This window comes from Rattus norvegicus, chromosome 2, assembly GCF_036323735.1.
Source record: "Rattus norvegicus strain BN/NHsdMcwi chromosome 2, GRCr8, whole genome shotgun sequence".
NCBI lineage: Eukaryota > Metazoa > Chordata > Mammalia > Rodentia > Muridae > Rattus > Rattus norvegicus.
Window position 1 is genome coordinate 192,800,831 of NC_086020.1, and position 24,990 is coordinate 192,825,820.

The window sequence follows — 24,990 nt, forward strand, 5'->3', positions numbered from 1 at the left end:
TCACTCCATATGCCAAGCAAGGGCTAAACCAGATTCCCTCATGTCCCTGCAGCACCAACATTGCAAGTTCCTGCAAACAGAGAACATGAGGCCAGCTCTGAAGATCACGTGGGTCAGGTTTCAGTTATTTCACTTTTCAAATAGAAGAAACATTCCAGTCCCTATCTGTAACCTTCTGGAGACTTCCTATCCATTGATAGGATTCCCTGTGGGAAGAGTTTTGAAATAGTGGTCATTACTGTGAAATAAAATTCTGGGGATTAATCTGCAAGCAAGGCTGAACTTTTTGAGTGCCTTTTCCCAAATGTATGAGAAATCCTTTTCCAATGGGCCATGGGGCAAATTCTTTTCCGAAGCATCTTGTGTGTATTCTCCAAGCTGGGTTCTGCAGGAGAAAAGAGTTGAGGCCAGATAACTTGCCACTTACTCATAAAGCTGTTGTGGAAGACAGACTGACAGCCACCGATGAATCACGTCTAAGCCATTTCATGTCTAAGTTTCAAATTATCTGCAAGTATTACCCCACGCACATCCATGTAGCTTCACCAGTGACACCATGAGACAGCATAGAGCTTCAGGAATAGCCATGAGGTGAAAGAGGGACTTTCTCCTGGTCTGCAGCCTCCCCAGAGGCTCATTTTGTTTCTTCCCTTCTCCCCTGCACTCTCACTTCACACACGGGCACCCCAGCCCATTTAGTCCTATCTTGTACCATGTCAACAGCTCCAGATAACCTACAACAGTGTCTCAACCCAGACCCACACACGACACATGAAAGGAAGAAGATGAAAAGCAGACCAGGAAGCTGCCTTTGATTCCAAATGCTGGAATTTTGATTATCCTGGCCAGGCACTTGGGGACTCTGCAGTTTTCCTTTTTCATAGCACTATCACCAGTATCACCAGTACACAACCAATGCAATAACACACTTACAACAGTGCATAGCATAGTTCAACAATGTTACACTTTATTTTTTTTTTAGTCATTTGACAAGGATGTTTTTGTGGTATTCTGGATGCTGCGTTCCCTTTCATAGCATCTAAGCTATGAATTAGCTATAATGAACTGAAGTAAACTTTTTAATAGTACTATGTTAAAAGGAATGCAATTCACTCGGGGTAGGAGAGTTGAGGCTGGTGAGTCTTGAATGCTGAGTAACAGTGGAAAGATAAGCAAGGACTAGCCAGATGGTGAGTGAAATCCGGTGCAGAGTCAAAGCAAAGTGAACCAGAAGGGGCAGGGAGGAACGGATCTACAGGAGGAAGATGGAGACATCTACTCTAATCCACTAAAGATGGAGTTCAAAGTAGATACCAGGGGGCTGGGAGGGGGAAGGGCAGATGGGAACCAACCTGTGAAGGTTTTAAATGGCACCCTGGGAATTCCGCTTTCATTCTTTAGGTGGTAGGAGACATACCTGGTCATGACTAATTCTACAGTTTAGAAAAGTGCTTCTAATGTCACTGAAGAGAATGGATCAAGAGGAAAAGGAAGATTGCCAGAGACTGAGGCCGGACACCTCCCTCTCCTCTTGTTCTTTGTTCCGTTTACATCTCCTTCCCTAACTTTGACCAGAGAAGTCCCTTGTGGACAGTGCCATGTCTTATGCACCTTCATGCCCCAGAATGCCTGGGGTAGTGTGAGCACAGAGTAAGTGCCATTATACATAGTGAGTAACCAAACCTGAGGCAGGGTGGCAGCAGCCTGAGTCTCTTAGAGACGAAAGGCACATTCGACAGACATTTTCTGAAGTAGTTCAGAAAGTATTTGGTTTCTGGCAAAGGAAAAAAATTAAAGTTTGTCTATTGGACAGCTCATGTCTTTGGGCTTTTTGTTAATTAGGGAGAGTGATCAGTGAGTGGGAGAGAGGCAATGGCTGGGTAGGTGCACAGAGAAGTCTGTGGCCAGGATCCTGAAGTCCAGGGCAGGCTGGAATCTGCTCCTGAAGTTCAGTGTCTAATGGTGTTGCTGCCAGGGACAGCCAGATCATTCAAATTCCCCCATTTTCAACATGGACTGAAAACTTCAATCCCAGTGAAAGAAATACCCTCCCTGCAAATAAATAAAATAAATAAAAATGGTGTTCAAAGTTCCCTGCTTCATTCAATACAAAAAAAAAAAACAAAGAAAAGATGGGAGGAGGAGGGGCAGAGCTAGTCCTCTGACGATGTCAGCTCACTGCAAAGAGTTAAATATAACTCTGGCAGAGACACACCCCAGGGGCCTACCCAGCATTCTTCCCACCAATGTTCCTCAGGTCTCTCAGGGAGGAGACACTTGGCTGGAGGCACAGGCCAAGGCCTTTACTGGGCTCCCTTGGTGCATGGAAGGAGTCCTGAAAAGAGAGTTAAAAGGACTACTTTAGGGCTGTGGTCACTTCTGTACTAGGTAGCCATGGGAAAGTCACTTCAACCCCCTAAGTCACATTAGATTTTTGTCTGTGTGTGTGTGTGTGTGTGTGTGTGTGTGTGTGTATGCATGGGTGCACACACACATTTTCTTAACTACTTAGCACTGACATAATTCTGGGACCCCAGGTACTCCCAGATGACACCTCCATCAAAAGAAGCAGAAGTTTGCAAAATCATTACCTTATCCCATAGACCCTGATGGGCCGGATGGACCAGCACCGAAAGATCGGAAAGTGTCCACTTCCTACGGTATCTACAGACACAATTTTGGAAGTCTGAACATGAGGTGTTGCCTTTAACAAAACTTAAACTGCAGGAGTAGAATCGGAGCCAGTCACTGGCTGAAAATGGAATGGCTGTGAGAACTTTAAGGCAAGTACAAGGCACACCTGGGCTGCACGGCTCAGCTGATGAGTAAAGTCCGACTTGCCGAAGGGTGCCAGTGAGGTCTCAGGGGCCGTGAGCAAAGTCTTGCTGGGATTTTGAAGAGAAGAGGCCCTCTATGTCACAGAAGAATGTGGCCAACATTGTCTCCTGTAACTGCATGACTGAGAAAATGTAGCTAACGTACTGGCTAATTTACCTAAGACACTCTCCAGAAGTCTTTGAGGTGCCACCTGGTTTCATAAGGCTGTTTTGTTAAAATGTGAGAGGACAAAGAGGAGCTAAGAAAGACGGGGTTTTAAAACCAGGTCTGGGTTTTAAGGTTCTGAGATTAAATAATACTATTATGTATGTGTGCTTGTGTTTGTGTATGTGTATGTGTATGTATATGTGTATGTATGTAAAGATTCAACTCATGCTCCCTAGGGCACAATGATAAAGGGGTGATCTGGGCCAGGCCTATCACCTCCTCTGTTAAAGATCTCAGAAAGGCAGAGAAAGGGGTGGTTCTCAGAAGCAGCCCAGAAAGGTGCACATGCTCAGACTCTATTTTTGAGTTTAAAGATCTCTGGTGCCACATCTAAAAAAAGTAAAATGATAAGAGCTTTAAAAGGTCATTGTCGGGGTTGGGGATTTAGCTCAGTGGTAGAGCGCTTGCCTAGGAAGCGCAAGGCCCTGGGTTCGGTCCCCAGCTCCGAAAAAAAGAACCAAAAAAAAAAAAAAAAAAAAAAAAAAAAGGTCATTGTCCCTCAACCACTCCCAGATTGCTGCTATCATCAAACTGCAGCCAACACTTAGCAAGTGTGACAGACTGTATAAAATGAGCAGAGACCTTTAAAACCCCAAACTTCTACAAGCAGAAACAGTCTAGAAAACCAAACCTTTCACTGCAAACACGTGATACCTTCCCTCAAGGAGAAAGGATGCTTCAGCAGGGGCAGGAACTTCAGGGAATGTCTTTGGGCGGGGATGGGCTGACTTCTGAACAAGAATTATGTTTGTCTGGCCGGGTTTCAGAATCTGTAAGCCAATAAGTTTACATAAGCCTGGGTCTCTGTCTCTTGAAACAGAAATATCTATTTTAGTAATCTCACATCTATGTCTCAGCTGCACATTAGGTTTACAAGGGACAAATAACTTCTGCCCTTAGTTTCATGGTCCACAAATTGAGAAGAATTGTACTTACAGCTGTGCTTGGGAAAGGGCGGCTGAAACTGCGGAGCTGGCTTGAAGGAAAGATTCTGAGCTGTCACATAACGTGGTCACATCTTTCAGGGATCTGGGTGGCACTGTGCATGGGTCTGGAATGTGAATTATTAATAAATGAAAGATATACCATAATACCAACATTCCAGAATGTTCCAGAATGACTCCAACTTCCTGGCTTACGCATCCTTGTATAGACAGCTCCCCTGCTGTTTTTAGGTTTGTCTGTGAGACAATAGAGCAGGACAGACATAACAATGTGTCACTCTGATTTGGAAACTATGTTGCCCTGTGGTTTCTCCCTTCTCAGATCTCCCACTCAGGAAATTTGGCTGTCGTGTCTTGTGCCACCTTCCAGGCATGCCTCCATGAGGTGTAGAAGGCCCGGCCTATGGCCACCCAGTGACCATGAAGAAAACTCTCCACCCCCAGTTGAGCCATAAATATGGACCAATAGATCAAAGCAGTAAGTGGAGACAAAAAAACAAGCCTGTGTCATATGATCCATTGGTGTTTTGCCAGCACATCAAAGCTGTCATGTGAGGGAGGGAAAATCTAAGGCGAGAGACTAGAAAGGGTGCCTACCGTATACATGGAAAGAAAGTCAACCCCATAATTAAAGTTAATTGTAGGTAGATCATATACCTAAATGTCAAAAATAAAACTATAAAGCATCCAAAAGACACTAGAAGGTCTTTGCAATCTACTCATGCAACAGTGTCCCCATCTGAGACAAAAATGGAGAATTTTAACAATACCTAAAACCTGTGTTCATCAACAGGGAGGTAAAAACCACAAATTTGTGTTGCTCTCAAACTTGATCCAAGAATCTTCTTGCTGTGGGTAGTGGTCAATGCAGGGACACTTAGCTTTTCAAAGTGCCAAGAAAAAGCAACTGTGAGGACTCGGTCATGGGTGAGACATCTGTGAGAACCCCACCCCTCACCCCAAAGCTCAGGGAACACTGCAGAAGAGGAGGCAGAAAGAAAGTAAGAGTTGGTAGATTGGAAAGAATGCTGTGAAGTTCTCTCCTCTGAAGAGAGCATGGTTGTAGCACACATGATTCACAGCAACTGTGGTTACCTGCACAAGATCAAGCTGATTTAAAATCCCAGCATGGAGGGAGCCAGTGCTCCCAAGGCCCTATCTTTACCCAAGGAGCTACTGGCAGTTGATGGTTTGCTGGGGGGAAAGGGGATCACATGATCACTGACAGGTTTCCCATCCCCCACGGACCTCTCCCCACCACCATACCCTCCACCCCCATACTTGTGTGCATATGGGAGGGAGGGGGAAATAAAGAGAGAACATGAAGTTGGAAAGACGATATATTAGGGCAGGCCCAGAATATATGGAAGAAGGGAGTGAGGGACATATATACATCTATGAAATTTCAAAATAATAAATTAAATGTAAGTATATTTCAACAAACACGTTAGATTCTAAGTGACTAACTTTTTTAAAAAGCATGAAGCATACTGGAATAAAAGAGTCACAATATATGTCAAAGGACATATTAATTTCAATGACCTTATAAAATAATAGTATAAAGACAATCCAGTTTACTTTTAGTGGGCAAAGCTGTTAGCGTATACTTAGTGAATGATTATATGTAAGGAACCAGTAAATATAGGAACTCAGGACCGACAGTCATCAAAGCAGTAAAGGTAAAATCACAAGACACTGCCACAGCCTCCAAAATGCCTCAAATGAAAAGGCTGGCGAGTCAAGGCTGTGTAACAAGTAAGACCTGAGGGTCTCCTGGAGAGAGGACTAGATTGTCAGCCTACCGTGAAACAAAGGCTGCTGATTTCTGACAAACACGTCTAGGCATTTCCTCAAGCGAAATGAAAATGTGTATCTATGCAAGATTTATATAAGAATATAAAAAAGAAGCCATCTTCACAGTGGCCCAAAAGTATTTTGTCAACAAGAAAAACAGACATGATATACTCATATAATTAAATACAATTTAGCAATAAAAAATTTTGAGAACTTCTGGTATACACACATTATAAGTCAGTTTCAATGAATTAAAGAAGCCAGACACACAAAGCCCATACTGTGAATTTCACTGATGAGAGAATAAATTCTCTGATGTGAAATGTTTCTGTTAAAGAAGCCAGATCTGGGCAAGTTACCTAAATGGCCAATAAGTAGGAAAAATTGTTCAACCTCATTTGTGTAAGGAAGTGAAAATATCAAACCCTTCAGAAGATGGCTAGTATCACCTTTCCCAAAAAATAATGGTATTTGCTACGACAGGCTCTCTCACGTGCCCCTGATACAAATTGATACGACCTCTCTGGAAAATAGTTTGGCATTGGGTATTATCCTATAACCCAGAATTTATGCAGCAGAAATGCATGCATACGATCACCAAGAGACCTACAGAGTGCTCACAGTGGCTTTATGTTCACAGCCAAAACTGTAGAGAACCCAAATGCCCATGAACTGGAAAATCTACAAATAAGTTGTGGGCTCCAAGTGTAGTAAAACACCATGCCAACTTGGAAATAGGTAAACTGTACTCGACAGCATGAGGAAGAAAACTGATAGAAAGGAAAATGCCATGTGGCTGAGTTCAAGGTCAAACGAGGAAAGGAAAACAGATCGTAGCATTAGAAACTTATTGCTGTTGTCTTTGTCTTTAATAAAATTTAAAAAAAATCTTGACTTTAAGGAAGCTTACCCTTTGGAGATAGAGGAGTGGGCATGAGAGAAGGTTCTGGAGAAACTAACTGGTCTCTTTGCTCATCCAAGTGGGCATTACACGGGTATTTCTTAGATATAATTAATTGGCTATTTATTTATGATAAGCTTTCCCTTGTGTATGTATAACAACAGCAAAAAACTGAAAACACACATGTGCGTGACAGTCCCACAGGTGTAAGTTCTCAGAAAGGCATGGCCATCCTCACTCAGCGCTCTCACCCACAGTGCTCCAACAAGAACAAGAAACAGTCCAGATTGTCATGGCAGATGCTGGCCTCCCTTGCCTATCCTCCCTGGATGGAGGTGATAGACAAGAAACTGAACCCTGCCGTAGGTTTCCAAAGGCCCCTTTCTTTCTCTCTTATTTTCTGTGACTCATGGAAACAGTTTGTTGATCCCCAGCTCCTGTTCCTGAGGGTGAGGAAGGACCTTGCTCCCTTTAACATTTTATTCAAGATGCTGCTTCTATGTGCCTGACATCTTCTATGAGAAACATTGATGCTCAAGAGGTATATGAAGCATAATTGGAAAACAATATGCTGGATCGTTCTAGCCACTTGTCAGTTAAATTCATCCCCATGTGAAAGGCAGGGTAGAGAACATGGGGTTATGCACCTATGCTTCCTTCCTGACCCACAGTACACCCTCCGCCCCATCCTACGCTGACCAGTAGCAGCTAGTAATTGATTCTGTCTAGGGACTGAGCATCTAATAGAGTCTATGAGACCATCTCCAAAACCACCTCCCCAACATCGTCCCTATTTTTTCTCATCTTTTACACCACTGGCTACCAAGCTTCTGACTACCCATCTCCCTCCTTCTGTGCACATATACATACTATACCTTCTCAACACATCGGCTCATAGGTTTGGGACATCTCTAGCACCTTCTTCTTTATCTCCACCCTCACTCTTCTTCAACACTGAATTCACAGCAACCAGCCCTTGATGAGACACTGGCAGTGCCCTCCTGGGCACCCTGAGCTTCGTGTATCTCCCTCAGAGTCACCAAAGCAGAGACAGTTTACCAAGACCCTAGTTTAGAATTCATAACGTTGTGCTCTGTCTCTTACAAACAACTGAAGTGTTTATGCACACAGAGGAAATCTGGAGCACGATGTCACAGGTGACCAGTCCCTGGTGAACTCCTGACACTCTCCAAAGCTCACACACCACACCCTCGCCTCTCTTGCTTTGTTTACTGTTGGCAGGAAGCTTCACAATCGTCACTGCTTTCTGCAAAGACTATTTTTGTAAAATAAAAGAACTCTGAAGATGCTCATTTCTGTGATCTCTCACTGCTGTCTCCCGCCCCAGGAACCAGCTGAACTGCTCACTGCCAAGCCGCTTGGCACACGGCACCAGCTGGCTTGTCGGCCTCAGCCCCGCAGGGAGCTGGGGCAGGCAAGTCTCTTCACCTCTTTGTGTAGCAGCGCTGGGTGGATTCAGCATGGATACCATGATATGACACCAGAGGAAAGGTGAAATGGAACACTTCGCCTAGACAAAAAAGTGGTACTCTCTGTCTTTGCAGTCTCGGTGACACTGGACAGAAATCCTCTACAGCCTCCCTGGACCCCAGCATCAACACCTTTGAGGTTCTACTCCCTTTCGGGTAGACACAAAAAGGCCTTCAGAGGTGCCTGGCTTAGGCAGACTTTGTAAACTGGTACAACTAATCTAGGAGATAAAGTGGCATCCTCAGTGCTGGATGGTCCACTTCTGGGTACAAATCTCAGAAGTGATATGATCAGACCTGAGGATGCTTAAACCAGAATCTGTAACAATGATAGGGGAAGAGGAGAGGAAGAGAAAAGGAGTCAAGAGAGAGAGATGAAGAGACCTGGAGCAACTGAAATGCCCATCAACACACGCATGCATGAAAGCAGAGTGAGGTCCTCTGTGGAGCTGTTGCTCAGGGCTAATCAGTGTGGGCCTTGAACTCAGATTTCCAGCACCCATGAGAAAAGTCACATGTGGTGGCTTATACTATACCCTAAGATTCCTGGGCTCTCTAGCCAGACACATCAGTCAGCTCCTGGTTCAGTGAGGAACCTGGTTACAAGCCAAGGTAGAGAATGATGGGGACAATACCTGATGTCAAGTCCTTAACTACACACATATGTACACACCCCCTGTGTCATGTATGTAACATGTACACGACACATGTTCTACATACAAAAAACAATACAATGACTGAGCTACAGGAGACTTATTAACATGAATAAATCTCAAAAATACATAGTTAAGTTTAAAAAAGCCAAGTTACAAAAAAAAAGGGATTCCAGTAACAATTTAAACATAAGCATACCTACTGTGTGTTGTCTATAAATATATGACAATGTTATGAAAAGGTGACACTTCAGGGGGAAAATGGCTATGAGGGAGGAGGTTAGGATTAGGGGAAATGGTTGCAGCTAAACTGTTAACACTTTATTTCCTTAAATAAATATTTGAACTAAATCTAACAAAATATTACCACTTGGTTAAGTTCAGGGTGAGAACATTGAGTATCGATTGCATCACTGCCGAGCTGCTGAGGTACTGTCTAGTTTAAAATATAATAGGTGTAAATAATTCTCTAAATGTTCTCCAGGCTCTGGCCTCACTCACAAAAGATAAAAGGTCCAGTCTGGCCAAGTGGAAATTTACAATAAACAAACACCAATAGGAAGATCACCAACTCCCCCGCCAGTTCCTGACACTCTGACCTCTGTAGCAAGGCCCCTCCCTCCTGCTCTGGCCAGGCCTGTTGGCTCTGACTGGGGCTGGCCTGTGGGAGATACAGGCAGAGAGACAAGCACAAGAAGAAAGAAGTGATTCTTTCCTGCTGGCCTTGGGGCTGGAAGAAGCTACATTTTGCTACATCACATCTCCTGTGTGGGACTCTTCCTAGGTTTTACTGTGACCCTCAGCCCCTCAGCTTGGTAGTGATCCCTACTTCCTCTGTTTCTTCTGGACGTGGGGTACACAGGGACTACCTTCTATTGCTGTCTCCACAAAGGTTTCAACATCCCTTGTCAGTTTCCCTTCAATTTTTGAACACATCTTTATAAATGGTGCCCTTGTGAAACTCTCCTTAATATCCCAACTCAGGTGTGCCATCCACTTTCTTCTGGTGCCCTGACCTCATGGAGCACACAGGAAGAGCAGGACTCCTCAGGAGAGCAAGAGGCACCAGGAACAACTCTCTGCCTGGTCAAAGCCAAATGCTCAAAGGGATGTGGTGGGGAGAGGAAAACCCGAACAACAACAACAAAAAAAAACAAAAACAAAAACAAAAACAAAAAACAAACAAAAGAGGAACCCGCAAAACTGAGCTTTTGTCTTAGACTAACCTCAGGAGACAGCCTCTGTGGACTACTTTGCCCTACAAAAGTAAGGCTCCTTCACATGGTCAATCAAATAATAGGTTTCAGACCATGGTGTCACAATCTTAGGATTCATGGAGGTTTAAAGAACGGTGAGAAGCAAAATGCATGTGAATGTGTCCCTTCGAATAGATATAATATTTATCATCTGTAGCAGAGAGAACCAAACTTCTAGACAGAGGTAGAAATGCAACTTCCATATTAACATTGCAACTCTAACAACCAAAAAGGCCCTAAATCTGTAACCTCGTTCTTCCAGAGAAGAGATGCTTGTACAAATTTCACACCTGGAGCTATCTAAAACACGGAGAGCTAAGTGGTCCCTTAATTGTAGAGCCCCTCATTTGAAGACCGAGTGTGCAATGTGCCACAGGGTTTGAGAATCTTGCTCACCATCACACATGTGCTTGCTCACCATCACACATGTGCTTGCTCACCATCACACATGTGCTTGCTCATCATCACACATGTGCTTGCTCACCATCACACATGTACTTGCTCACCATCACACATGTGCTTGCTCACCATCACATATGTGCTTGCTTACCATCACACATGTGCTCACATCACATATGTGCTTGCTCACCATCACACATGTGCTTGCTCACCATCACACATGTGCTCACCATCACACATGTGCTTGCTCACCATCACACATGTGCTTGCTCACCATTACACATGTGCTTGCTCACCATCACACATGTGCTTGCTTACCATCACACATGTGCTTGCTTACCATCACACATGTGCTCACCATCACACATGTGCTTGCTCACCATCACACATGTGCTTGCTCACCATCACACATGTGCTTGCTCACCATCACACATGTGCTCACCATCACACATGTGCTTGCTCACCATCACATATGTGCTTGTTTACCATCACACATGTGCTCACCATCACACCTGTGCTTGCTCACCATCACATATGTGCTTGCTTACCATCACACATGTGCTCACCATCACACATGTGCTTGCTCACCATCACACATGTGCTTGCTCACCATCACACATGTGCTTGCTCACCATCACATATGTGCTTGCTCACCATCACACATGTGCTTGCTCACCATCACACATGTGCTTGCTCACCATCACATATGTGCTTGCTCACCATCACACATGTGCTTGCTCACCATCACACATGTGCTTGCTCATCATCACACATGTGCTTGCTCACCATCATACATGTATATGAGTTTCCAGTTGGGTTTCTTATCCATGGAAAATTGCCAGCGGGAATGGGATTGGGAGGGTACCAGTGGCATGTTTCTGCAGAGAGAGGGTGCAGCTTGAATTCTGGCTGAGGTGAAGGAGAAAGCTACACAGAGAGGGAAGATGCAGAGAACAAACCAGCTTGGCTGGAGGAGCAAAAAATTCATGAAGCAAAGGACTTCCTTCTATTTATCTTCTCCAGGGACCAAAATTAATCTTTCTTTAGAATTGTTAGTCTGATGAAATTTATTATCCTGGATGACAGTAAGTCTTCCCAGGTTTAGAGAGAATCTAAAAGCGCATGATTGATTTCTCCTGAGATGATGCCCAGACCCATACTGCTACTCCTCAAAACTAATATTTAATAAACCAGGGGAATTGGGTCATGAACTCAACATTAACAAATTTAAAAACTCTCAGTAATATTTAATGTTAGAGCTGTTTTGATCTTGTAATTTCTGCTATGACACATGAATTTAGCACACTGTGGAAGCAGATTGCCAGAAGCCTATGTTCAGGGTGAGCTCAGCCTGTCTATACCTCAGTTTTTGTAATTTCAACTATCCAGACCCTAGGTGCTATCTGATGGGCCAGTGAGGTGCTGTTCTCAACCTTCCGAAGAACTGCTCAAGACGGTATTAAAGAGGACTGCAGTAAGACTCTGGAACTGAGGGAGTAGAGGGGGAAGTGACCCCTTACAGGAGCATGAGAATATGGCTGTGCTTCCCTCCATGTCCGGGGTCTTGCAGACATCCCCATCTTGACAGCTAGTCACAGCCAACAGCATTGTCCCCAGGGAGGGTAGATTCTGGTCCTGCAGGAGAGTGTGTCTCTCTCATCTACCTGGCAGCTCAGGTCTACTATGCTATACTGTTTCCAGGACCCATGGAGGTTCGCTGAGTTGCTAATTCTCAGAATGAAACCATCATTACCACAACCCCAAGCCTTTGGGCAGAGCTGGACAGTGACCAAAGGCCAGCACACAGACGAATCAAATTGTCCCGCAGAAGGAGCCCTGGCGTGATCTAGTTCTTAAGAACTACAAAAGAGAAGACTCAGGCTCAGAGCTGACAAGTGAGGTACCCAAGCTCCTGGAATGAAGGTGTGAGAGACTGCGTTTGACTGCAAGTCCATCCTGCCTAGCAGTGACACCCTGGTCCTCCCATAGCAGAACATGGTCTACCTCTGTAGCCTAAAATATTCTATCTTCTTTTTTATACAAATATTTTTTCTTTCTTCGGTTCAGTTACTTTTTTATTTGTCATCAAAACAGAAATGCAATTCTACTGATCCATTGCTATTCTACTGTGTGTAACCCAAGCTACGTTTACGGGGCCTGCAAGCACTAAATCTGTATGTAAAGTGAGCATCCGGTCAACTCGTATTGAACTTGACTATGTAGGGGAGGCTTTCAAGCATCAGACATGGAAGAAAACCCAGACTTGGGCAGGGCACTGGGAATCTCGAATGTGGGAACACGCTGCTTATGATGTAATTTGGTCCCCCAAGAAGGTGGTGGAGGTGGCGGTGAGCATTATAGGAAGAATGTGAGATATGTTTCAGGGTAAAATTGGACATCAGGAGGGGAAATAAAGGAGGACATTAATTTTTTTCCTATTTCAACTCTGAGCAGCTGGACAAACTCGTGGAGATGCCCAGGGGTGGTGAAATGGACTAGTTTGTCTCCGGAAGAAGGAAGAGGGTGGCAGCCTGAAGAGACAGTGACTTAAACTGAGGAGGGAGAGTTTGGGCAGCCAGCCATCAGCAAACCTCTACTAAGGCTTCCCTGCTGCTCTGGAACACCTGAGCTTGACCATGGAATATCAGAAATACAAAGGGGGAATATCAGAGAAGAGCAAACCCATCAACCAATATAGAGAGGCCTTGCCCTTGTTAACCTTACCACCAGCATTTCCTTCCCAGAATTCCAATGGGCCCTCTCCAAGAAGCACCCTGAACCTCCATCTTTTGAGATGAGAGCACTGTCTTGGAGCTTCATTCCTTAGATGGACATATCCACCACTACCGTGTCTCAACCAGCAGCACCTATGAGCACATGAGTCTAACTCCTGGAGGGCAAGGGTGGCCATTGCATAGTTCATTGAACAGTTTCCTCCAGCAGTTGTCCTTTTCCCAGATATTCTCTCCTGGTAGCCCTCCCCTCCAGTCTCCCAGAGGAAGCTCTCCTATCTACCCATAGTCCTAACAACTTCTGCAAAAGCTGAGTTTTATCAAACAAAGCTTAAAAAGAAATCTATGTCACAGAAGAGAAAGGCGCTTAGGATTTGGCCTCTGTAAACCATCTGAGTGTGTTGGAATCCCTTAAATGTGCAGACTTCTCTATTTCATAAACCTCTAACTCAATTTCGTTTCTTAAATATTTGTAGAATTTCCACGAGAATATCCAACAATGACCGGTGGCGATGGTGATTAAAATAGAAGCAAGGAAATGGGATAACAACAGCAGCCCACCAAGGCCACCCAAGTGGGGAAGCCAAACCACAGGGGAGCTGGAAACTCCAGGGACAGAGGCCTCTGGGGAAGTCTTCCACTCCCTCCTTTCCAGAGCAAACTCTATGGAGTCATATGCCACCCGCCATTTTTTTATCATCAAAAAAGTGCCTGGCCAGGGCTCCATTGATACGTACACTGGACCCAACAACAACAGTTCACCACGACCAACCACCAGAGTAGGGAACCCACTATAGGTTGCCGCCCAGATTACCCAAACCTGAAGCAACTTTGATAAATTCCATAGCTCATTTCTGGCAAGAAAGCGCTATACCCCACTGGGAGGTGCAGGGGGGACTTGAAATATGAAATTCTCACGACCTATGGCTTTTGCAGAGCCCCTCCTGGATGCCTAACACTTCCTGTTGGTTCCACCGTACCTTCTGTGCGGCAGACTGACAGTTTCAACCATTCAAGCATCTCGGGTTACTGTGTTCCTGAAGATAAGAATTCCCCGAAGAGCCTTCCCCACCACCACAGCTAACAATAGCATTTCCTCTTCTAAATCAGCCCCTCCAATAAGAGCCCAAACCAGACCCCACCACACCCAGTAATGGGAACGTCACTGACAAATGTTTCTCATCTGAGCCCAATCATTTTATAGGGCATTATACAGAGCCACAAATGCATTCCATATGTGTTCCACCTCAGAAATCCTGACGCCTCCTCTCCAAACCAAATCACATTACTATTATTGTTGTTGTTGTTTAACATTTGTTCATTTTTACAAGTGCAAAGAGCACCACAATCATTTACTAATGATCTATCATCTGGAGCCCAACCCCTGAACGCTCAGATACCAAAAAGTAGAGATGACTCAGAGAGCTGCATTACGTAGCTGGAACTTCAGTGCCCTTCCTCCACCCAAGCTATGCACCCACCCTTATCTTCCAAAGGAAGAAGAGAGTAGCAGGGGACCCATGTGGGATTTTTCTGAAAGAACAGATGTTTTGCATGACAACACATAACTGTGATTGCAACTAAAGCAGAGAAATTTCAGCTCCCTTTTAGCACTGTGAGCATGGGGGAGCCTACACCTTCTAAGTCTGGGGAGAAACAGATATAAGATCCTCCAGAATGTTCCTGCACTCTCAGGGAACATTTGCAAGTTAGAGAGAATGAGGATGGGCCCCTTAGACTTATATGCTTAAATACTTAGTCTCCAGTTGGTAAAGCTGTTTGGGAAGGATTAGGAGGTGTGGTCTTGTTGAAGAAGGTTATATCGCTGGCAGGGGTCAGGGGGGGGACGGGGTTTTGGGGTGTGGTTTCAAAAGACTTACATCATTGCCAGTGTGTTCTCTACCTCCTGCCTGCACATTAATATGTGAACTTTCTGTGCTCTGGTCATCATATGCCATAAGAATTAAGTATTTTCCAGAGGCAGATGTTCGCAGCCAACCATTGGACTGAGAATGGGGTCTCCAATGGAGGAGTTAAAGGACTAAGGTAACTAAGGGGGCTTGAAACCCCATAGGAAGAACAATAATATCAACAAATCAGACACCCCAGAGTTCCCAGGGACTAAACCACCAACCAAAGAGTACACATGGAGGGACCCATGGCTCCAGCCACATATGTAGCAGAGGATGGCCTTGTAGGCATCAGTGGTAGGAGAGGCCCTTGGTCCTGTGAAGGCTAGATACCCCAGTGTAGGGGAATGCCATGGCAGGGAGGCAGGAGGGAGTGGATGAGTGGGTGGGGAGCACCCTTATAAAAGCAGGGGAGAGGGAATGGGATAGTGGGTTTCTGGAGGGGAAACTGGGAAAGGGGATAACATTTGAAATATAAATAAAAATTATCCAATAAAAGAAAAAAAGGGGGTTTGGGGATTTAGCTCAGTGGTAGAGTGCTTGCCTAGCAAGCGCAAGGCCCTAGGTTTGGTCCTCAACTCCGGGAAAAAAAAAAAAAAAGATGTGAACTTTCAGCTGTCCCAAACAACTTGCTTACTGCTTGTTACCATGCTGCCCTACCATGTCAGACTCTCAACCCCTCAGAAACTCTAAGCCAAATTAAATACTTTCTTTTATAATTTTCGTTGGTCATGATGCTTCTTCATAGCAATAGAAAAGTAGCTAAGACACAGGTTGTCACCAAGGAGTAGGACATTGCTATAAGCTTGATCATGTGGTTTTTGGAGGAATGTAGAAGATTTTGGGACTTTGAACTAGAAAAGTGGTTGAACACTTTAAACATAATTTAACAGGTCATCCTGGTAAGGCCGTGGAAGACAGTGCTGAGAACCATGCAGACTACTGAGGCCCAGCTCAAAAGGTTTCAGTGGGGAATGATATTGGGCTAGAGATCTTCCTCCCAATATTTTAGCAAACAATGTATCTACTTTCTATCCTTGTCCTAAGGACTTGCTTGGGGCTAAATTAAAAAGTAATGAACTGATTTCTTTGGCCAAGGAGATTTCAAGGCAGCCTAATATTGACTCTGTCCATGTTTGCTAGTAAGTAGTCACTTTTTAAAAAATTACTTACTTTATATTCTGCTTACTGCCCCCCTCCTGGTTACCCCATCCCACCTCCCTTCTCCTCTGAGTAGGTGGGGACCTACTGTGTATTCCCCCGACCCTGGCACATCAAGTCTCTGTGAGGCTAGGTACAACCTCTCCCACTGAGGCCAGAGAAGGCAGCTCAGCTAGACGAACATATCCCGTGGGCAGGCCAGAGGTTTTCAGATAGCCCTGGATCCAGTTGTTCCGGACCCACGTAAAGACAAACTGTACATCTGCTACATATGTGCAGGGAGGCCTAGGTCCAGCCTGTGTATGTTCTTTGGTTGGTGGTTCAGTCTGTGAGAGCCCCCAAGGGTCCAGGTTAATAGTCTCCGTTGGTCTTCCTGTGGAGTTCTTATCCACTTAGGAGCCCACAATCCTTCCTCCTATTTTTCCTAGTAATCACTCTTACTCAGATCTGCAATGAGAAAGAGAAAATGGGGCAGAAAGCAATTTTTAAAAAAAGTAAAGTTTGAAAAAGAGCACCAAGAAATTTAACCTTGGAGCCAAGGCTTGTCCTGGCAGAGATGAGAATAAAGAGAGGCTTGATCCAAACCGGTATAAAGGGAAGATGACCTCCAGGCAAGAACCCACCCAGATAGCCTCCAAGTTTTTGAAACGGAATTTTCTGTTTCTAAAAACAACGACAAGCAAAAGCTTCTGAAACGTGATTCATGCGTGACAAAGCTCCATACCAAGCAAGCAGTGGAACTCTTTCACTCGGTTCTGGCTTTAGAATCATGACGAACACATAGGAAGTAAGACTCTGAGGCCAGGGATATGACAGTGGAATTCCGGGGCCCGGAAGCCCTGACACACCATTGGCTGTACGGAGGCCCTGAGACACCATTGGCTGCCCAGAGGCCCTGAGACACCATTGGCTGCCCAGAGGCCCTGAGACACCATTGGCTGCCCAGAGGCCCTGAGAGGCTGAATGGTGAAAGTGAAGCCTAGGTTGCAGTGGAGAGTCCAGGATGCTGGAGGTGCCAGATCTGTGGGGTCCCTGACTAGAAAGGCTGCACACAGGGAACACAGGGAATGAGAACAAGTGTGCCGTAGGCAGCAAGGCTGGACGGGAAGAGCAATGTAAGTCCTTCGACTTCAGACAGGGAACTATAAGATTTGGAGTTTGCTCTGCCGGGTTTCCATCTTGCTTTGGCCAAGTATTTCCTCGCTATTCTCTGGTTCATCCCTTCTGGAATGGTAATATATATTCTGTGACATTGTAAATTGGAAGTATTTAATTTGCTTTTTTATTTTACAGGGAATGACTATGAGTCTTGAGTCTCAGAAGAGACTTTAAACTTTGAACTTTCAGACAGTGTTGAGACTGAGAGACTCTGGAGACTCTTGAAGTCAGACCGAATGCATTTTGCGCTGTGCTCTGACTGCAAGCCTGTGGGGAGGGAGTGGAGTGTGTAGTTTGAATGACACTGCTTCCCACAGGCTGGTATGTTTAAGTACTTGGTCTCCAGTTGGTGAAGCTATCGGGAAGGATTGGGCCTTGTTGAAAGAAGAACGTCACTGGGAGCAGGCTTTGGGGTTTCCAACACTTCCAACACTCCCAGTGTGCCCTCTGCCTGTTTGTAGACCAAGATGTAAGACTTCAGCCAACATGCCTGCTACTTGATGCTTTACTGCCCCACCACGATGGACTCAATTCTCTGAAGCTCTCAGCCAATTCAATGCTTTTTTTTTATAAGTTGCTTTGGTTGTGGTGTTTTATCACAGCAACAAGAACGTAACCAAGACAGGAATAAGATAGCGTGTGAGTCTGTGACTGTTCTAGAACTTTCCAGGAAAAGAACAATCTACTACGTAATCTGCTTGAGGCATTACCTCCCAGCCACTTCTAAAATTCTAGGAAGATAGTGCCTTCCTACCTGTACCCTCCCCTGGCACTCTCCGCCAGTCGGTGCACTTGAACATTTCAGATCGCTTTGATGGTATCCTAAGCAGAAGGACATAGAAGATTGATTGGCTATGAGATGATATGCAACTTCACCCAGGGCTCAGAAGCAAGACCCACACTTTGGGACAAGCACCTCTTGCACACCTGCTTCCCCCATTCATGCTCAGCGTGGCTCCAAACTCAAGATTCTCAGAGGCGGTTGATGAGGAAGCATGCCTGGGGGGTGGGGGCTGTTTAAATCAAATAGCACCAGCCTTCCGAGTAAATTAAAAATATGTGAACATACAGATTTTTCTCAGCTGGAGACTCTTGTACATTTTTGCTCCACCTTGGTGCCTGTTAGTGCTTGTCTGTTAGCCAGAACTAGCCTAACCCAAAATAAATGAATGGGTAGAAACAATTAATGGGAAAGCCCCAGAAGGAGCCTGTGTCTTCCAGCAGCTGCTTTTCATGACCCGGGATGCTTGTGTTTGTGGTTTCATGTTGCATGAATAGACTGCAATCGTATGTTTTCTGGGGGAGGGTTGTTCCTTGCTTGTTTGAGGAAATTCAGTAGACCATATTTGATGGTGGGCTGGAAAATCATTGTGACTGTCAAGCCATCACCTCCACCCCGCCCATGTAGACGTATTAGAATAGCACAAGATTTTAAACCTGGCTGATTATCACTCCAAGAAATAAAGCCATTTCTTCAACTAAGGTAACTGCTCCAAGCCTCAGTTTCCACCTCCTGAGGATGGACGTAATATAGCCAGCGAAAGGAAGATACTCATCAAACACTCATCTTCCTTATCACAAGGACTAAGTGAGCTATGTTTTAGACACACCTGGCCCAATTTCTCACACCTCCCAGTGAATCACTGGGATTCACACTCCTACTGCGAGCATTCTAAACTTCAGCCCTCGGGCTCCTCCAAGCTCTAGGAAACTGTCTTACCAGCACTTGGTTTCTGGTATGTGGAAGCTCCTTCCCTCAGCACCCAGCCATCAGGAGTCTCAGACAAACTCCAAAAAGCTGGATCTCCAGCAGAAGTGAAGCAGGAAAAGAAGGTGTTTGCACACCTTAAACCAAAGGGTCTCTGCCCAGGCTAGACCCAGCTGTACCTGGAGGGAACAGGATGAAACATAGACTCTCTCCAGTGCCATCACCCAGGCCTCAGGTTGCCTCTCTCACATGTTTGCCCAGATCAGGCCCAAGAGTTTTAATCAAATGTGTGAAGAAAAAAACAACACCACCAAACAAAATCGCTCCCCTTCTCGTACACGGGAAGGGCAAGCCAGTCCATTCAGCATCCAGAAGGAGCTGGCCCTTCGAGAGGAGCAGTGTCACCTGGGGCCTTCTCACTCGTGATAGTCAGCTGGCACAGGAGCCAAGTGTGGGAAAGAAGAAGAGAGAACAGCTAGATGTCAGTCCCAGCCCCCTGCCCAAAGTTCTCCAACTATGGCTTCCTCAAAGTGATTCTAATTGTTTAAACAAGATTAAACAAGCATGGAATTTGAGAGGGAGAAGGAAGAAATTTGAAAAACAAATAGCAAGGGAATTTTTCTTTCCAAAGACCCGAAACAAATCTAAACCGTAAGAACAGCTTTAACCTAGTAACCTTTTTAAATCCCAAATTGAACGTGTCCAACAGAAAGTGTCCAGAGGAAGCGAACATCCCAGAGTGAACATATATAGAGATAGAGGAGCAGTGAGCCCAATAGCCACCACTTTCACTGCATTATCGAACACACACACACACACACACACACACACACACACATTCATATGCACACACACATACATATGCACACACTCACATATGCATACGCACATACATATGCAAATACGTGCACACATACTCACATGTGCACACACAGACCTAATGCATTTCTGTTCAGAGCACCAGCATCAGCCCCATAAAGTAAGAACATCACACACCATTTTAAGTCCCAGGAATGGCACAATCCCACCAAACAGCACTGAGATTTAAAGATGCCAGGAATCCACAGTCTCTCGCAGAGTTGAACTTGGTCACTGTGCTTTGGAAATTTTTGCACTTCCAGCACCTACTCTGTGGCAAAACACAGGACGTTTTCAGCAGATGTTTACGAAGCTAAAATGGTTCACTCTATGCACAGTGATGCAGGATGTCCCCTCAATGGTCAGGCAACAGGGTGACTTAGGATTCTGGAGTTAACTTAGCTACTAGAAAGAAGTCGTCGCCAGAGGCCAGAAGCCCACCATCTCCTTGCGCACCCCTCCTTTTCACATACCAACATCAATCTGTGGACGCAGCAGGTAAAACACTCACTGGCCTGGCGACTTGCCATTTTAATGAAGCCACAGACTTCAGGGTTGAAAGGGATTCTAGGAGCCACAGGATCTCCTCCACAGATGCTCAGTCAAACTCAGTGGCTTTCCATCATGGAGGAGGCTCCTACCCTTGTGAAATAGGCTTCACTGTCATTTTTAAAGAATATCGTCTGAGTATTTAACCTCGTCCATAACAGCTATACTTCATGGGGCTTCGTGCTGTGAAACTACTCTTAAATTCTTATGTCCCACTCTGGTATCTCTTTTTGGAGACAGTGGGGATTATTCAAGGGTGACCAGGTATCCAGTTATTATACCATGCTCCTCACTTAACCCATACAATCCCACAGTTCCCTGCGCTCCTGACTCTAAAGTCTCACTTGAACAGGATTCCAACAACAAAGAATAGGAGAACATACATTCAAAATGTTCTGTTTGGATTACTCAAAAGCCGTCAAATAATAAACCATAGGCATTTTATAATCTCCTTTCCCCATATGTTTGTCTTTGATCAAGGCAAAGCCTCCCCTAAAACTCTCTCCTTGACTGTTTCCAGCAAAGCAGGCTGAACCCCTCTCCAAAATACCCACCCCACCAGCCTCCTGATAGAAAAAAATAGTCTTACTTCATTCATAGCTTTTAAACTTCCCTCCCCTTTACTCTCCCACTTCCCTATCTCTGCCCTACAAACAAGTTCTAGGAATGTCCTGGGTATTAAAACATATACTTTAAGGGTTGGGGATTTAGCTCAGAGTGCTTGCCTAGCAAGCGCAAGGCCCTGGGTTCGGTCCCCAGCTCCGAAAAAACAAAACAAAACAAAACAAACAAGAAAAAAACACATACTTTAACCCTGCATCATGAGGTGATGGGAACCAAAGTCCCCAACACAGGAAGGCAGCATCTTCCCTCTCCAGCCCCCTTTGCTGCCACTGCCACTCCAGTGGCACAGCTCCCAGCACCTGGATCATTCTGGTAATTGTTCTCTGTGAGGAGGCGCCATTACGAATGAGGCTGAAGAGTACAAAACGTATACCGTATTCCTTAAGAGAATCGTGAAGCTTATTTCACAATTGGGCACTCAGGTGTACTGACAGAGATGTGCTCTGGACGGCGGTCAAGGCTAAACATTGCCTGGCAACTAAAGCAGTGTGTATGATTTGAGGGTCTCTCAGCAACCCCAACCCTTCTACCAAAAGCATATGTCCACCTACATAGCAAAGTAACACCCCCTGTTGCTCAAAAGCGTTAAGGCACCAGGAGGTGCCTCAAAACTTGTCAATAATTAATGTTCATTGATGGTTTAAACCGTTTAGGGCTAGAACTAAGGGAGTGAGAAAGGGTCTGTATTTGCTGTAGGTAAGCATTGTGTGCCAAGAGCAAGCATGGAGTGAGAGAAGTGTAAATAGAGAAATAAAGGATGCGTCTGAAGAGACTGACAGGAGCCCAGCAAGAAGCCGCTGCCAGACCCTCAGCACCTCTGCCAGCTTCTCGCACAGCTGCTTGAGGAGAGACAGCCTGGGAAGAGCACGGCGAGAGTGCCCTCTAGTGGAAGGAACCAGGGCTTGGCCCTCCTCTGATTGGTGTTTAACCTGGGTTTACATTTTCTGTAACTTCTTCAGTCATTTATTCTGTAGGCATGGGTTGAATTCTTATGTGCTAAACACCAGTATGAACACCAGGGAAACATGTCGCTAAGACTTAACCATCACTCCCAAGAGAGTTGCAACCAGGTGAGGAGATTGGACAACTCCTGGGAGGGGTGCATGCATGTACGTATATGAATGACTGTAAGCATGCATGTGTGTACATATGTGTGTAAGTGTGCGAGTGTGTGCATATGTGTGTGCATGTGTGTGAATATAAGTGTGTGTGTGAATGTAAGTGTGCGAGTGTATGTATATGTGTGTGCATGTGTATGTAAGCTTGCATGTGTGTAAGTGTGCATATGTGTGCATGTATGCTTGTATATGTGTCTATTGTGGGGCTGTGCTAAGGCAGAGGTGGTAAATCAGGAGGATCTGCCCAACAGATGGGACCCTCAAGCTGAGAAGATGTTTAGCAGTTAGGCAAGTGGAATATACCTATGTCAGGCAAGACAGCTGGGCCTAGAGATGTTGTGGCCCATCTGGGGAGAGAAAAGGTAAAAAGCCAGAGAAGCCTGAGAGGATAAGCCATGGATGGTTTCTCCTTCCCTTTAAACACGATAGGAAGCTAGACAAGCCGAGAGCCATTTTACAGATTCGAGAATCATTGCTCCGATGGGAAGGGAACAGAAGTTGATCCTCAGGGAAACAAGACTGAAGGCCAACAGAAAACGAGGGTCTAAATTAGAACCAGGACATGAGGCCGGGTGGAGGAAGAGATGTGGCACAAAGCAGGTCTGCAGGACTTGCTTACAGAGTGGGTGTGGAGGGGAGGCAGGATTGGGAAATTCTCAATCAATTCTGAGCTCCAGCTTGGGGGGCAGGGGGCTAACTTGATGGTGTGTTACTCATTAGACCAGGGATCACAAAACCTATATACAGAAGACGGTAAGTTCTATTTTGAACATGGGGAATTGGATGTGGCTAAGAGGAGAATTCTGGGAGGTAATTGGTAATTGACTGTTTAGTCTGAAGCCTGGGGAATTGATCTAGGGTTGGCAGTAGTCTATGGCATTGGAAGGGGAATGGCCTTCTGAGGAAGCAGCCACCATAGAGAGAGAACAGCTGGGGGCAGGCTCCTAGGCAAAGCTCCCTGCTAAGGGGGATGGGTGCCACCAGAGCCGAGAAGGACTAAGAAAGAGCCAGGTAGGCAACTCCTTAGCGTTTAACACCCCTCGTGGAACCATGAAGATTAAGAATCATGTAACAAACTCAGCGTGAGGTAGGCACTCAGGGCTAGCTACTGCCCCTACTGTAGTAACATGGCTAGGAAAGGAAATGTAACAGGACCCAGACCCGTGTTAGCTTGTGTGGAGGCTAGCGGATGTGCAAGTGGGCACTGTTGACTGATGTCTTGTGTGTTGACTGAAGTTCAGAAATGGATTCTGACATTTAGATCTGAGTAACCTTAATGATGTCCCCTCAACCCCCAGTGCTGCAAGGCAGAGACGACTGGTGTTTCTATTTATTGATAAGCACTTCAGATTAGTAAACACTATGCAGTGTGCCTAGTAATCCTCATAAAAGTCGGGCCCTCTTTAAATCATGTCATCTCCAGGGCATCCCTTTTGAGGAGTGAGGATCAGAAAGGAACACGAAAACACATACGTGCACTAGTGACACACACACACACACACACACATACACACACACACACACAAGCATGCACACGCCCACAGAAGGTGGCAGCTACTCTTTGCCAAATCTCAGTTCTTGGCTCTGCCATTGCCTCCTCTCATCCCTACTAAGTGCCTCAGTTTCCCATTGGGAAATGGGACTAAAGGGTTCAGTACCTCCCTCCCTTCCTCCTAAGAAGTAAACCTACTAAGGTCATATTTGAGGCTTCTGGAGCTGGAGGATGTGAAGACCTACGTGGACTGTTCAGTTAAATGGCAGGAAGGTGCAGCCCTTGCCCCTCACTCTAAGTAGATAGGTACACTGAGAAGTTGGAACATCATTTGGGTGCCTGACCCTTGCTGTAGTCACTCCTGAAGCTGAGGACAAGTGGGAATATTGGGAGACTGACAGTTACCCACAATAAGTAGCAAGCAAATGGAAGCTCGGCTCTGGCAGTGGACCATCAGCTGGAAGGCAATGAGTTGCCGCTGAATGAAATCCTAAACTAAGCTAGCCCGATCACGGGGCCTGCTCTCTTTCTTCTGCCCACGCCCTTCCCCATTTCGAATTTCCAGGTCCAAAACATAAGGCCGAGACATCTTTATCAGATGCAGCATACAGAAATCTCTACTTAGGATTTCTCTGAAATGTCTCCCTTTTATATGTAGTACATAAATGTGTGGTTCATAAATAAACACCTCACACTGATCTGTCAGCAAGGGAAATGATCCACCCTGAAGGCATTTGGCCACCTCAGCTCCAGAAGCAACTGACCCTCAGGTTTCTGGAATGTCCTGTGACCTGCCTTCTCGGCAAGCCTAGTCCACCCTCAGCCCACCTGTTCCTGGAAGCTACTTAGAAGAATTCAATAAGTTTCCTTTGCCCCACCCTACCTCTCTCTAATCAGCGAGATGGGTCCCTCACCTCAACCTTCCACTCCTGGTGTTCCCATGCCTCCAAAACACACTGAATTTTGGAGCATGGCTGGGGGTGGGGGGAGAGGAGGGAGTCATCACTCTCTCCTGGCATGGCTCTGAAGCCTTCCATGGTCACGTGCACCCTGAGTGGCTCCATCAGCAGCACAAGAAGGCTAATCCTCCAGACAAGTGTTAGCAAAGTCTGCGAGAGCAGGAGATGATCACATTCAACAGCTATTTGTTGAGCTCCCCTCATCTGCTCTGCAATGTACTAATGTGGCTTTGGCCCAG

The 24,990-nt window shown here is 45.5% G+C and overlaps 1 long non-coding RNA gene across 3 annotated transcripts in view; it reads right to left on the reverse strand.

Moving 5' to 3' along the window:
* The window catches only part of LOC134485941 (uncharacterized), a 105,703-nt gene that overhangs the window by 25,302 nt on the left and 55,411 nt on the right, over window positions 1–24,990 (reverse strand). For 2 of the 3 annotated variants that reach the window (XR_010064370.1, XR_010064372.1), the window contains exon 2: window positions 3,982–4,096. The exons of the other annotated variant lie outside the window; for it this stretch is intronic. This is a non-coding gene — a long non-coding RNA (uncharacterized LOC134485941). The remainder of the gene's footprint in view (window positions 1–3,981; window positions 4,097–24,990) is intronic. 3 annotated transcript variants of the gene reach the window in all.